Below are 15,867 nucleotides of genomic sequence, written 5' to 3'. Positions count from 1 at the left end.
AAGACCTTCTAGTACTCTATTCAGCAAAACATATTTGTTAAAGGAGAACTGTTGTTATTACAGAATCATTGAAACTATAGTGGATTATTTTCTTACAGTGGTTTATATATTGAACAGTATGTGAGTTCCTTAACCTAACTTTTTATTCCTGGATGCAATCAACACATACATGCTGTCTGCCACTGGCAGATCTCTCCTGCTCTACCAGGCTGATTCTAGCCTGGCTGAGTTTTTTTGAAGTAGTATGTTTTAGTTATAATGTAATAGTATTTTAATCAACTATTTATAGCTCAAAAACTTGAGAAAATGATAACTTATTTGTCTGTATAAGCTGTGGATGAATTTGAATCATAGTTCTATCAATACAGTGTTATTGATGTGGGTTACAAGATGCTTTTTAGATGGTTCTTGAGTCCAAACAAAATAATGAAATGTGTTCCAGCATTATGTCTGAAGTTGTTCCAGCTGAGATACTGTGGGACATATGCAGTATACTGTATATTGGATCATCAGTTTTCGTCCAGTTTCACCTTTCATGTTAATCTGAAGAGAAACCCATATGAATCCCTGCTGGATGTCATCCTGGAAGGCCTTTTCAGTGGCCCAACTTTAGTTAGTTAATTGTATATTTTTAGCAGAGTAACAGTCTGTGGCCTCATCCTAGAGACAAAGGTCAATTCATTTTCCTTGCTTCAAAGTAAAAATAGACGGGATATTTGTAATGAAAAACAAACTGGTATCACACTAGACAAACATGCCCAATTCAAGAAGATATGGTAGCCATGGATATATAACAGATAAGGAGGGGCCCCACAGCTTCCTGCTACTTTAAGGTTATTTAGAGGAGAGAGACCACCTTCCTTTTTCTGCATACCCTTTTATTTCCTGAAATTACCATTTTATATCTTTGAATCTTTTATTATACATTCATTATGTAACACTATCATACATTTTATGATCTAAGATTTTCTCAAGAAAACCCAATGTATTGAAACAAAAAATAATAAATATTATTATACATTGTCTACAGCAGGGGTGTCCAAACTGCGGCCCAAGGGCCACATGCGGCCCAAGATGCATATGAATGCGGCCCAGCTTGAAACGCTTGGTTCCCAAGGAAACGTCATGTCGCAAAGAATAAAGGAGGAGGGGGGACTCTGCCCATTGCCCAGTTAGTAAAAATAATATAATAAGTCTATTTAATATCCAGGTGTCCCATATTCCAGTGTATAGCTCCATCTGGTTATCCAACTGGTATTGTAGTTGTTTTCTGTGTATTTCCTTTACTTTTACAAATGTATTTCATGTGTGGCCCCAGATAATTTTTATTTTTCCAATGTGGCCCGGCGAGCCAAAAGTTTGGACACCCCTGGTCTACAGCGTAGTGATTTTTTTTTTAATTATAGCAATTGGCCCTATTCATTATTGTAAGATGGCACTATATAAATAAATGTTTCTTCAGTGGAGAACGTTTTTAGTGCATCAAGAGTATAAAAATGTTGCCATTATCAACAGACCAAAGACAGAAGAGAGAAGAGAACTGTGCACTAAATCCCAAACGTTTCTCCAGGTGATCATAACTCAATGATAATCAGTTTGTAAAATAATATGGAAGTAGCATACATTGGAACAATCATAGAATTGAACATGAGTGGAGGATTAGCATTCACTCCATAGTCATTGTTACCATGGTAACACATGGTCCGCAGTAGAAGTACTAATACTTGCAGCTGTTAGAATGCAAATACATATAGAAGTATATCTCCAGTTTTCAAGTTTTTGTATATAAATATACTATGGGTGGCATATTTAAGTCTGGTAGTGGCACTGGTAGGCACCAGGTAAAATAAATACGTAAAACCCTCAACAGAGAGGCTGGGTGAGGCCAGGCACACTATTGGAACTACTAGGCTAGTAGGGCTACTATACACCAAAGTGCTTATGGATAATGATATGTCAGTAGTAGTAAGAAACAGGGGCGTAACTACAGAGGAAGCAGACCCTGCAGTTGCAAGGGGGGTCCATACGTGTATAGGGCCCAGTAAGGCCTTAATTAATGAGCAATTTCAATATATCTTGGTAGAACAGGTAAACGTACCAAAATTTTGGGGCCCTAAATTGAATTCGCTGTGGGGCCCAGTAACATATAAGAAACACTTTAGCATGTGCCAAAAAGAGTTGCTTTAAAGCACTGGAAATGTCACAAATTTATGGCAGTACTACTCTCATACCACTTAAAGAAACAGTAATACAAAAAAATTAAAGTGTATTAAAGTAAAGACAATATAATATACCGTTGCCCTGCACTGGCAAAACTGGTGTTTTTGCTTTAAAAACACAACTATAGTTCATATAAACAAGCTGATGTGTAGCTATGGGCGCGGCTATTCAAGCACAGGACACATACTAGATAAAAGATACATTTTTAAGAATCCCATTGTATACTACAGAGTTTATCTGTTATCTGCTATGTATCCTGTGCCTTTTCTCCTTTTTTCAGCTTTGAATGTCTGCCCCATGGCTACATAGCAGCTTCTGTATATAAAGTGTAGTTGTGTTTCTTAAGCAAACACAAAATTTTTACCAGTGCAGCACAACAGTATATTATATTTTCAGTACTTTAGGACACTTTAATTTTTTAGTGTTACTGGTCCTTTAAAGAAGAAAGTGCTGATTTTTTTTTAGGCACCACCACTGGTTTTAGTCAATTACCTGATATCCTAGAAAAATGTAAGACCAGCAGTACGCTTTGCCTAACCTGGCACAAGGTATGACTGGAAAGAACCCTAAGCAAAAGTACCCCAAGCCAGTGCGATTTTTAAAGATGAAAGAGCATGCTGGGATGTGGCATACTGGGACCAATGACCTTAATGGGGTTTTCAAATCCACAGCACTTGCCTGTCAGTTTTTTGTAAGAAGTATTTGTTGGGAGCACATTGGCTTTTCTATGCTGCCTGCATATCACTAGCCCACTTATGTGCTTTAGTTAAGGAGCCTTTGAAATGTGTAGAACTTATTTAAAATGCTTGGGATGGGACTGCACCCCCTCAGGACCTACAGAATGATCGTACCAGAACAAATCTGGCATTGCACCCAGAGGGAGGTAGGGGGCCCAAATGCACGACCTGCACCTGGGCCCGGGAACTACTAGTTAGGTTATTGGCAGGCTACAAAATGCAAAAACAAGGCACAAACAGCCATATTTTTTTGGCAATTTACACCCTGCAGTGCAATCAGCAGACTTAGGATACCATACCTCCCAACAATTTGGAAATAAAAAGAGGGCCAAAAAAGTTGCTGCGCATAGTGCGCCGAAAATTTTTGACCACTCCCATTTTTGTGGCCACACTCCTAAAAACCATGTTGATTTTACAAAATTTGGCAGGTTATGAAAGTTTGAACATATTTCTGTGGTTTTCTTTTCAGTTATTACAGTTTTGCTAATGAAGGTGAATTGCCCTTTAAGCTGTGAGTCTAACTTCTCCCAAGGGACCTGTTATCTTATATTGTTACAATAACTTATTTGCTTATCTCAAAATTGTTACAAAAGTATCTTATCCGAAGCTATGGCTGTTCTGTGCTCTCTGCCAAAAGCCAATTAAGTTAGAAACATTGTTTCTTTTTTCTGTCTGTTCAGTGCAGAGAAAAACAGGACTTTCCAGTACACACGAGGGACTGTGGGTTGACCTGTCAAAAGAGGGACTGTCCCTCTAAAAACAAGACAGTTGGGAGGTATGGGATACTGACAGGCCCTGTGTGGCCATATGGCAGGCCTTAAAGTGTTGTTCACATTTATATTAATTTTTAGTATGATGTAGAGATTGATATTATGAGACAATTTGCAACTAGTTTTGATTTTTTTTAGTTATTTGGCGTTGTATTCAGCAGCTCTCCAATTTGCAGTTTTAGCAATCTGGTAGCTAGGGTCCAAATTACCCTAGCAAAAATGCAATTATTTAAATAACAGACTGGCACATGAACAGAAAAGGGCCTGGACAGAAAGGTGAGTAATAATAATATATTTGTCGCCTTATTAAGCATTCGTTTTGTTTTAGATTCAATTTGAAAGCTGAAAAGAGTCAAAAGAAGGCAAACAATTCAAAACTATTAAAAAAGGTAAATTGAAAAGTTGATTATAAATAAACATTCTATAACATAATAACCTCAATATGTAATAAAAGGCAGTAAGTTTGCCCAGGAGCAGTAAGATTGCTTTTAAACATGTGATCAGGAAATGCTACCTGCTGATTGGTTGCTATAGGTTACTGCCCCATGGCAAACTTAGTGCCTTTTATTACATAACCTCCTAAAAGTTAATTTAAAGGCATGAACCACATCTTTAAATGAACAGTAACACAAAAAATTAACGTTTTTAAAGTAATAAAAATATAATCTACCGTTGTATTGCACTGTTAAAACTGACAAGTTTGCTTCAGAAACTCTACAATAGTTTATATAAACAAGCTGCTATGTAGCCATGGGGGCAGCCATTTAAAGCTGAAAAAGGAGAAAAGGCACAGGCTACACAGCAGACAACAGATAAGTTCTGTATTGTACAATGGGATTATTCAGAATGTATCTGTTATCTACTGTGTATCCTGTACAGCAGCTTGTTTATATAAACTATAGTAGTGCAGGGCAACATTACATTATATTGCTCCTTTAAGACACTTTCAGTTTTTGGTGTTACTGTTCCTTTAAGCACAGGCATCGGCGTAACTTCCGGGGCTGGGGGTGCATGATTGCACCCAGGGCCTGCTTTCCCTTGGGGCCCACTGGAGTCCGGACTCCCGGTGTGGTTGGGGACTGACATCCTGCACCCGGGCCCGGAAGAGTATAGTTACGTTTCCAAGTACAGGCTGTGTTGCTTCTGCCTAACGTGCAACAGGCAGGCTGACCCCTGGTAATACTGCACCAGATTTTCAATAAGACCAAAAACTAATACTGACAGAAGAGTAAGGAAATTTTTAACTGACCAGTTCCACATCCTTTTGGTTGGTAGCAACATAAATGAAACAGACCAATGGCTTCTGTATCACATTTACAAAAGCAAATGTTTTGTGTGTGTTTAAGTGTGGCCTACATATCAAGACAAAAGAATTAACATATAGCTGCAAGAGGAAGCTGACAGCAGCTCATGAGGCCCAAGAACATGAAAAGAAATGTTGATTTAAGAATCACTGATAATGGAAAACTATAGGAGGGAGGAAAAAGAGGTTGCGATAACTGATGTAAAGCAGGCAGCACTAAAATAAACAGAAAAAAGCGAGGCACATGATTTCTGTTCAAATAAAATGACTTTCCTACTGGATAACTTGAGTTTTTTTTCATTTTCAGTGGCAGTGAAATGTCCCTTTCTTTTTAACTCTGCTGAGATCTGGATATCTGCTAACATGGCCTACCTAGGGGTGCCACCTTTTCTGGAAAAAAATACCGGCCTTCCTATATATTTATCTTTTTTCCTATTAATAACATTGGGATCAACCATCATTTTTACCGACCAGGCTGGTAAAATACTGGCCAGGTGGCAACCCTACTCCTACCCTGAACCATGGGAGACAAGGGGTAGGGCCGAAGCTAGTGGGGAGGCATGTGCCTAGGGTGCAACAGTGGGGGAGGAGCCAGGCACGTACCTCTTTTATCAGCCTTCCCCAAGTTCAGGGCCTGGACACTCTCAGAAGCCAGGCATTTTCATGACTCTCTGCACTCATCCCATCTTGTCCTTTACCCCCACTTGGCATTGTGCTCATCCGTGTGCACATGTGGACACTTATGCGTGGGGGGAGATGGATGTGATCACAAATGGGTTGGCTTGGGCGTCCATCTGATGAAGTCTGGCCTTGGCAAGGGTCATGACTTAAAATGGCAGGCTTAGGCACAAAGGGGTGCAAGGTCACCAAGTGAAAGCCTAAAATGTGCTGCTTTACTGTCCTAAAGGGTAGTATCACTTCCTGCGAAAGGGTATCAGATGTACAGACGCTGGCAGCCCTTGGGGGCTTTGCAGGCATAATATGATACAAAACATACATGGATCCCTATTTGTGGGACTCTCACCAACCTAAAATAAATGTGTATCTCAAACCTACCTATTATCTCTGCTGCTGGCCAGCTCCACATGTGCCCATTAAGGTGGCTATATACATGCCCATAAAAGCTGTCAATTGGGTCCTTCTGGACCAAACTGGAAATATATTGGCTGTGTATGGGGTCCTCCAACAGGCCTGTCAGATTGATATCTGGCCTAAAGCCAGCAAGATATTGATTTGGCAAGTTAAAAATCCTGTTGGCTAAGGACTGCGTTGGCTTGTTGATGTTACCCCGATGGCCTGCATTTACAGTCATTCATTGTTACACTGTCATGATCCAATCTTGGCCATCTCAAGGTAGGTATTTCAAGGAAAGATTGAGGTCACTAAACAAGCAGATCTATAAATCTATGACCAGCTTTATTCTCTAGGTCAGTTGTTCGAGCCCTCCTTGACAGGGCTGGAACTAGGGGTAAGGAGTAGAGGCACATGCCTAGAGTGCAAAGGTGAAGGGGCGCTTCCCTGGCTACCCCTAGTTCCTGAAGAGGTTGGCCACCGAAACTCCTGCCTCCCCCTCCTGGCCAGCACGAAATTCCTGCCCCCTCCTAACACACATTATTTGAAGAGACAGGGTGTGGGTTAGTGTGCACTGATGTGAACGCACAAATACACACAAATGACTTGGCCCAGCCCTGCCCCTTGGAGGTCCAGCCTTTGGTTAAGACCCCCCCCCAACACATTGGGCCACAATGCACAAAGTACACACTGGCTGAATGAGTTGGTGAGGAATGAGCCCAACAAGCCCTTTAGATTAGATATTGATGATGAAGGCTGTATAAATTTAAGCATGCATTTTGCAACAAACTGATCTCAGCACTGCACTGCCACAGTTCCTTATTCCCATTACTTCCCTATCACTGCCCCCTCTACCTCCTACCAGGCACGCAATGATCTTTCTCCTATGGCTGAAGCTACATATGACATAATCACTGCAATGTCAAGGGAAAATCCAGAGTTTTGAGAGAGAAGTTTGTTTTTTGCAAGACCCTAATCTCAACCATGAGTTCTTTTTACCTAAATCACCTTACATCCCTTCCTTTACTCATAGACAGTGCTTGAGTGATCATTTTCCAGTCATTCATTTGTCATAATCTAAATCAATGGAGTGATTTTAGAGCATGGATTTGTGTCTGGAATGTTCACAGTGTTGTTCCAGGGGCAGTTTGCAACTGATTCAGTTAATAATTATTAAATTCTCCCAGTTATTGAATAGAAAAGCCAATTAGAATTGTACTGAAATTCAGCTGGGTGGAGAGGTATCTGTGCCATCGCCTCCTCATGAGAAAACAGCTTGTGACTCTGTACATACATACTGGTTAGCTTTTCCCGCCAAAACTCCAGTACAGACATGGGTTTTGTTTCTCTGTACAGTTTATCTCCAGAAGTCAGAAATGTGAGCTCTTATGTAGAAGACATGTTATTACTTTCTCTTCCAGCAGCAGCAGGTTCTGCCTCGTGCAAATTCTGTCTGACGTAACCTGGCAGCAAGCCCTCACTTTCAGCCAACTCAGACTGGAATAACAGTCATATCTGCTGTGCTGCCTGCGCTGGTCTGATGCAATACGGGTAAAACACATGTAAAAAGGAACGTATTTTTTTATCTTGTTTTTGAGGCATGTTTTTGTGTTTGTCTCCTGTGACTTGTGATTTTCTTAGGGGACATGTAGGAAATGTTTCCTTGGTCTGCTGTTCTATCAGTGTTGGACAACATGGAACCCCCAGCACCATAATACAACCTGCACCTTCCAGATAAAAAGTACATTGTATAATGAGGCCTCAGTCCCGCCAAGTGATCTGTTTTTTTAAATCATTCCCATACTTCTGCTGCTTACATAATAAAGTGTGCTGGCTTGTGAATAAATTATATATGAAATATTAATATAATTTACAAAGTTTTTACAGTTCTCAAAAATTCCCCGCCCCCATGTGGTAAGGAACACTGTGTTTAGGTTTCCTCTGCTTTGTATTGGAAACAACACCTTGCTTGGGGGCAGATATCTTTCTGTGTATCTGATATAGAATACACTATTGTTTTGTGTATGCAGTTTGTGTGGGTTGTTTAGAATGAGGGATTATGATACAAACATTCTGACATTCCTTATAGAATGGCACAAAAACATTTTTATACCAGTTATGGGTAAAAACAGAGCTTGGGGTATCGTTATCAACAAAATGGCAAATGTACACCACACATGGTACAAGCACTGGTAACAAGCATGTGAATAATGTCTTGTTGCCATGTACTGTTGCACATCAGTCAGGGACGGGATTATAAATGGTCCCCATTGAGTATGACTGAATTGAGAAATAACACTCTAACATAAGAGGGGGACAGGGGAAAGATCATTTCTATACAAATAACAGACGATATATGTCAGTTGTTACAGTGATATGGCAATGCCACATTTGTTTATAATCAGTGATGATTGGCATGATTTAGCAAAACATAAAAAAGTGCTCCTTCTGCCATGACGGCTTGTAACTGTAGAAGGTTCAAAGCAGAGAAGAGCACCAGTTGTTTGCTTTATTCTTGCATTCATCTTTTGCCCTGTTAGTAAAAATGTACATTTGCAGCAGGTATAAGAAGCAACACTGAGAGGGGCAGTGATACTGGTGCTTTAACTGTTGCCCTCTGCAAGTTCAACTCAATGCAGCACTGGCACTTGTAGTTCTGCAACATCTGGAGCAGAGACATGTTTAATTGTCCACCAGAGCAGTTGTGTTACTAACAGACCACTTCCCTGCACACAGGTCACCTGTTTTAACTGACTTGGAATAAAAGCAAATATCATTATGAAACAATCCCATGCGGCTTTACAAAGATCTGTAATCAATCGGCAGTTTGGATGGGGCGAAGTTGTATTGGCATCATCATTCACAAGCAGTCTTCATGGGCCTGTAGGGGTAATGCACTTGATGTTCAATAAACATCTCACCTTTACCCCCCTAAAATTGTAATTATTTACAAGGTACATATATGTATGTATGTACATGTGGGTGTTTTTTGCCACTGGTGAAGCTACAATACACCAGAGTCGATAATTGCACGGGGCCTAGTGAAGACCTGTGCAACAGAGCACTCACCCTCCCACCTACCTGCAGCATACATGTGTACCCACCATTAGGGCCTCAAAGCAGTTAGTTTATAACTATTAGTTTAATTTTTATATTCCTGGCTTGGAGGCAAGTTTTGGTTGTCCTGTAGGCCCACATAGGGGCTAACAAATAGTCAATCACTGCCCTTACTTGGCATCCCCAGGAACATTGTTCATGCTTGTGTTGGTCCCAGACTCTTTTTACATTTGAATGTGGCTCATGGGTAAAAATGGTTGGGGACCCCCACTTAGGAATCTCCCCAGTTGAGTGGGACAATGTACACACATTCCAGCTGTGAGATCTTTATTACCAGCCATGGGGCACAAGGGGCTTAAAAACATGTATTTACTTGTGTCTCCCACCCCCTGCCCCCCTTGTTTTTTGCCCTGCACCTCTCAACTTGTGGAACATACTAAATTCACCAGCCTAACACTGTTACCCATGTGTACTCCTAAATCCTTCTTAATAATAATTATAAGGAGTCAATCAAATGAGCAATCTATACAGTTCACACAGCTGACAGCAATTGTGTATGTGCTAATGTTTAAAATGATTTTGCAAATTCTTTGTAGATCAAATATAATGTAACACCACTGTCCAGATTCCTTCTACTGTGCTTAGCAGAGGGCCCATTTACAATCACAAAAATGCTATCCACAAATGTACTTACTTATGTCAATAACCGCACCTATGATATTGTTCTCCAAAAGATATTTATAGGTATAATTGTTGTCTGAATGGCCTTCAAGTTAAGTCTACACTGCACACAGGAAATTCACAGGTCTATTATTTGCAGGGTGAGACCCTCCTCCTTTTTTGAATTCTGGTGGTTACTGCGTCTGCTTTCCTACTGACCCCTGGCATGAAGCCAAACATGAGAAAATATTCAATTAAGAATAAAAGTCTGTCTAAATTGGGACTAAAACCCTAGAGACTTGAGTCTGTTTTGCCTCTATCTCTGGCAATTACTGATATTTATCTTGTTTGTCTAACAGTTTTTATGCAAACCATATAACGTATAAAGTAGAAACTCTTTTGGGTATGACAGATTTACATGACAAAATTACGTTTATATACTTACTTTTATATAAATATATACACACACACACACATTTTCCCTTTTTTCATTATCTATGATTATTCTTATTTACAATATACACATTCATCTGTGTAGCTAACGTAGCTCTAATTTAGCAAGTTCGTTTTAAAGAAGGGGTATTTTTACCTGATAAAATGTACCCTCACATGCAATTATCTATCCCCTCTGACTCACATGTCTTGAGATTTTGAACTTTGTCCAAAGCAACTGTAACTATACATACTAATTCATCTATTTTCAGCCCTGGCATTAGCATAGTGGCACAATCGATTTATATTTTTCACATGAAGAAGTGGCTATAGTGCTTCTTATGCTATTTCCACTGCAGTTACTGATAATATGATAAAAGTACCTGCTCCTCATTGGCAGATGCTTTCTATTAATATTATTGAGAATTGGTATGAGTCACCTTGTACAGGGGATTGTCACTTAAAAAAATACTCCATAATGTTTTCTGTGCAATAACTGCAAGTGCAGAGAGATGTGCCTCTGTCTTTAAAAAGCAAGAGGGGTAAACAGACTACTTTAGAATACGTCTAAAGAAATACTGGGAAGTTAAAGTCTAGGGTTCAAGGGCCTTAAACTGTATATGAAACTGGGTATGAAGTATAAAAATGCACAACTGCGGGCAACAATTCTCTAAAAATGCCTCTCCATTGGAAATAACTGAAATCACTGGCGGTAAAACCAACGCATTGCTTCGTTCTTCAAAGTTGCCTCTGGAGGAAACTTTGCTCGTCATTGCCATATATAGGTTTTACCACTGGCATTTTCTGTTATATCCAATGGAGAGGCATTTTCGGAAAAGATTTGTTGCCCACAGCCGTGCATAAATAACCGACAAATCTCCCTTTTGTCCACTTCCCTTAGGACACCTAAATGAATCACTAATTACCTAACTTGGATTTAAGAATAGGTAGGGTTTATATGAACAGAAGGTAAATACTCTGCCACTTATGCTGTATCATTTTTCCTTAAGGGGGAATAAACCTACATATCATCATCATTAAGCATTGCTTTACAATCATTTATAACAAACAAACAACAAAATAATTTAACAAAGGGTTAAAGAGTAAAAAATGGGATCGGATGGCCCTACTTGCAAGGGCTTACAATGTAAGGGATAACATTTTGCTTTACTAAAGAATTCAGAGCAACTTCATTTATAAAGAAAATAAAAAATAATTAAAAAAAATGTAACTAAAGCATACTGGAATGTTGCTTAAAACAACATTGTCTTTCATTTTGCTATAGTTATATTTGGGTTTACCTCTCCTTTAAAAATTAGTTACATAATGGCACACAGTCAGTTCGCTACTCAGGAAACCACATTGGTGCACAAGTTTGCCCTCTACAGGAGCAATAGAATACAGCGTATTGTATTAGTTCATTTAAAGAGAAGTACCTACATAAAGGCCAAAAACTTCTCATTTAGCTGAGATCTAAAATAATAGCCAAGGGGTTCATTTCTTCATTTGTTTTAATTGGAGTTTAATAAAATGATCAGGCCTTTTGAGTCCTTTACACTCCCATGCTGATCATGGTTGACTGATATCAGTGGACACAGCTATCATTTCTTTGGCTTTCTTATCTTTCTTTTTTTCTTTTGACAATTGTGAGTATTTTCTTGTGAGTATTTTCTTGTTTTGACAGATTTGCTTTGTAGCCTGACCATGTTGCAACGTTTTATTTAAAGGGAGAACTAAAAACCCTAAAAGAATTTGGCTAAAATGCCATATTTTATATACTGAACCTATTGCACCAGTCTAAATTTTCAGCTTGTCAATAGCAGCAATGATCCAGGACTTCAAACTTGTCACAGGGGGTCACCATCTTGGAAAGTGTCTGTGACACTCACATGCTCTGTGGGCTCTGAGCAGCTGCTGAGAAGGTAAGCTTAGGGGTAGTCACAAATTATCAAGCAGAACATGAGGTTGGTTTGTAATATAATCTGATGCTACAGGGCTGATTATTAAATTCTGATGCAAGTTGCTCTGGTTTCTGTGCTGTCATGTAGTAATTTTCTATATGAATTACTAATCAGCCTTATACTGTGATGTTTATATTCTATATGTACTGTATATTGTGAGTTGATCTCTAAGCTCAGTAAGTAACAGCAGCACAGAGCATGTGCAGTGAATCAACAGAGAAGAAAATGGGGAGCTACTGGGGCATCTTTGGAGACACAGATCTTCCCTGCTAAAGGGTTGTGGTTGCCTTGGGCTGGTACAGAAGCCCAAAACATAATGTACAACATTTCTAGCCTACTTCTTTAGTTAAGCTTTAGTTCCTAGTCCATTTATAATATCCTATAATTATACCTTAGCATTTAAAATAGGAGTATACACTCAGTGGCGTAACTACCGGTTGAGCAGTGGGGTGCAACTGGACCAGAGCCCGTACCCCCGCAGGCCCCCCCTGGCAGATCACGCCCAGCTGTAGCCGGCTGCAGCCGTGAAGAAAATCCTCACGGAGGGGGGGTGGGGCCCGGGCCCACCCCCACCTGGTTACGTGACACGTATGTTTAACTCCTATAATCAGGCCTATAATCAGGCTGTGAGTCTCAGTTCTCCCAAGAGACCTGCTTATGTTATTAGTTACAATTGTATCAAAGTGCAGGTGCTGAATATTCTGGGCTCTGACAAAAGCCTCTTATTTAATGAAGTTTCAGAATCTTTTTTTGGCATCAGTTCAGGAGATGAGAAACTCAGCACATTTTCATAAAAATCCAGGACTGCTGGCTGAGCTGTCAAAATGAGGACTGTCCCATAAAAAAAGGACAGTTGGGTGGTAAGTTTGAGGGGAGTAAGAGGTGATCACATGTCACGAGCCAAAACAAATACAGGAAGTTACAGGAAGGCTGGTGTGAAATACAATGGCATGGATATTCCACAGATATCTTCATGTGACACAAGCATGGTAGAAGACTTGATTTAACAGAGGGACGAATACAAGATGGTGTTAAAGAGGAGGCAGAGGGGTCTGCAAAGCTTATTGTTCCCTAAGGTACAGGGCTGATTACTCATAGGTCAGATGTGGTCCCCAAACTGCCTAAAGGCCCCACGGTATCTTCTATGACATAATTGTTTTTACCAGAAATAAACAGACGTAGAAGCAGCAACAGCCCTATTTGGGGAATGTATGGGGAATATGGATTTCAGACCAATGAGATTACAAATTGCATTTCCTTATTAGCTAATTTAATGTTGCCTCAATCAACATGTTGTTCTCCAACCCCTTGAATGTTGCTCCCAGTGGCCTCAAAGCAGGTGATTATTTTTGAATTCCATTTATGAAGGCAAGTTTTAGTTACATAAAAACCAGGTGTACTGCCAAACAGAGCCTCAATGTAGGGTGACAATCCACACAGGAGCTACCAAATGGCCAAGCACAGCACTTATTTGGCACCCCAAGAACATTTTTCATGCTAGCGTTGCTCCCCAACTCCTTTAACTTCGCGATGTTGCTCACGGGTTCAAACGGTTGGGGATCCCTGCTCTGGAGCATCAGTAATTACACTCTATAGGCACTCACCCCCACTCTACATACAAATCTAATGCCCACACGCGCCTACCTCATTAGCTGACTAGCTGCATTGCATGACATTACACTTAAAGGAGAATTCAACCCCCTAATTTGCATCGCCCTTCCCCCCCTACCCTAAATAGGCCCCCCTCCCCCTTCTTCCTGTGGTGATCGGCATTTTCGGGTGCAATCTTCCGTTGCGGAGCTACTGCGCATGCGTAAAAAAATGTAAAATGCAGGTGAAAATGCCGATCACTACAGGAACAAGACCGACGGAGACAAGATGGCTGCTGTGAACTCCGCTGGACAGGACCTGCAAGGAGGGGTAAGTAGAAAGTTAGAAGCATTTGTAGAGGGTGCCAGGTAGGCCAGGGGGGAGGAGGGAGGGGGGCCTATTTAGGGTAGGGGGATGCAAATTAGGGGGTTGAATTCTCCTTTAAGAGAACCAGAGACCCTGTTTTCTATTCCAGCAATAAGGGTTAAAAGGTTAAAGTACGAGACTGGTGCCAACTGGAAAATGTGCAACTCTGGGTACCGCTGCCACAAACACCAGGCTGTTACCTCTGTTCTGATGGGTATTTGCAGGTCAGCACTGTAGATTTTAGGATATATGGCAAGACAAGCAAAGGGGTTAAGAGGCAATCAGAATCAAAATAGTCAGAAGGAAAATAAATAAAAGTGTCAGGAATAAGTAAACAACAAATTGGCAGCAAAACACAGGCATCTACGTTTGGTTTTATACTGGGTCATATTAATTCCAGATCATTCTGCATTTTCAAGCTGTACTACCAAATGGTATAACCAGAAGTAGGGGGGCTCTATGTGGAAGCTCTTAGGTCACCAAAACCTTGGGGTGGAAGAGGATTTTAGATTTATATCTAAAAATATAAAAACCTGAACTCTCATTGGTTTTCTTATACTCTGTGCCCCCTGCAGCCACTGAGACTGCTGCCTTTTGTTATGTGAATAATGCAAGAGAGCAATTAGGGGTCGTAAGTGAGGGATAGTGTGTATAGTTACCCAAAATGATGTCAAAAGAATGGGGCTGGAACTGTCAGCATGGCTGGTGAGACAAAGTAACACTTCTCAACAAGACCATCAAAGTTGTATCCCACACAGTGTTTCTGTTATACAAACCAATTTCTGCTTAAAGGAGTTGTTTGAGATAACTTTTAATATGATGTTGTTTGAGACAATTTGCAATTGGTTTTAATTTTTTATTATTTGTGGTTTTTGAGTTATTTAGTTTTTTTATTCAGCAACTCTCCAGTTTGTAATTTCAGCAATCTGGTTGCTAGGGTCCAAATTACCCTAGCAACCAAGCATTGATTTAAATAAGAGACTGGAATATGAATAGGATAGGGTCTGAAATGTAAAAATACATTTGTAGCCTTACTGAGCATTTGATTTTTGGATGGGATCAGTGACCCCTATTTGAATGCTGGAAAAAGTCAGAAGAAAAAGGCAAATAACTAAAATGCTATACATAATAAAGATCAATTGAAACATTGCTTAGAATAGGCCATTATATAACATACTAAAAGTTAACTTAAAGGTGAACCACCCCTTTAAAGCATGTTCTCCTTGCTTAGAAAAAACCCTAGTATCCCTGTGTTTCAGAGATTCCTTGATCATATATTTCCGATTCATTTAGCCAAGATGGCACTGTTTTGAATTGCCCACTAGATGCCAGTTCCCTCTAGTCTGTGGGAAACATTTTACACATAGAGATATCACAGCAACCAATGTGGCAGCTTCCATAAAGGCACATTCAGAAATCAATAAAATGCACCCTACAAAGTTGAATTATTTGCCTTGAGTTATTGCGGTTTTGCCCACTGTTAATAAATGAGCCTCACTGACAAGTTCTGTGACCATGTAAAGGCAAAAGGCTGCAGGCCGACTCATACAGGTCAGGGAACAATAAGCATCTCAAATGTTTTATAATATTAAAGAATTCCCCTGTACTGCAAATGATAAAGATACTAGAAGTCACAGAGTTCTGGACTTTGATTTTGGAGAAGGGAATCATGTTCTATGCACAGAGGTCTTCCTGTGTCA

Source organism: Xenopus laevis, chromosome 1S (genome assembly GCF_017654675.1).
Source record: "Xenopus laevis strain J_2021 chromosome 1S, Xenopus_laevis_v10.1, whole genome shotgun sequence".
Lineage (NCBI taxonomy): Eukaryota > Metazoa > Chordata > Amphibia > Anura > Pipidae > Xenopus > Xenopus laevis.
The sequence above is the reverse complement of the archived record's forward strand: the minus strand, read 5'-3'. Positions refer to the sequence as shown.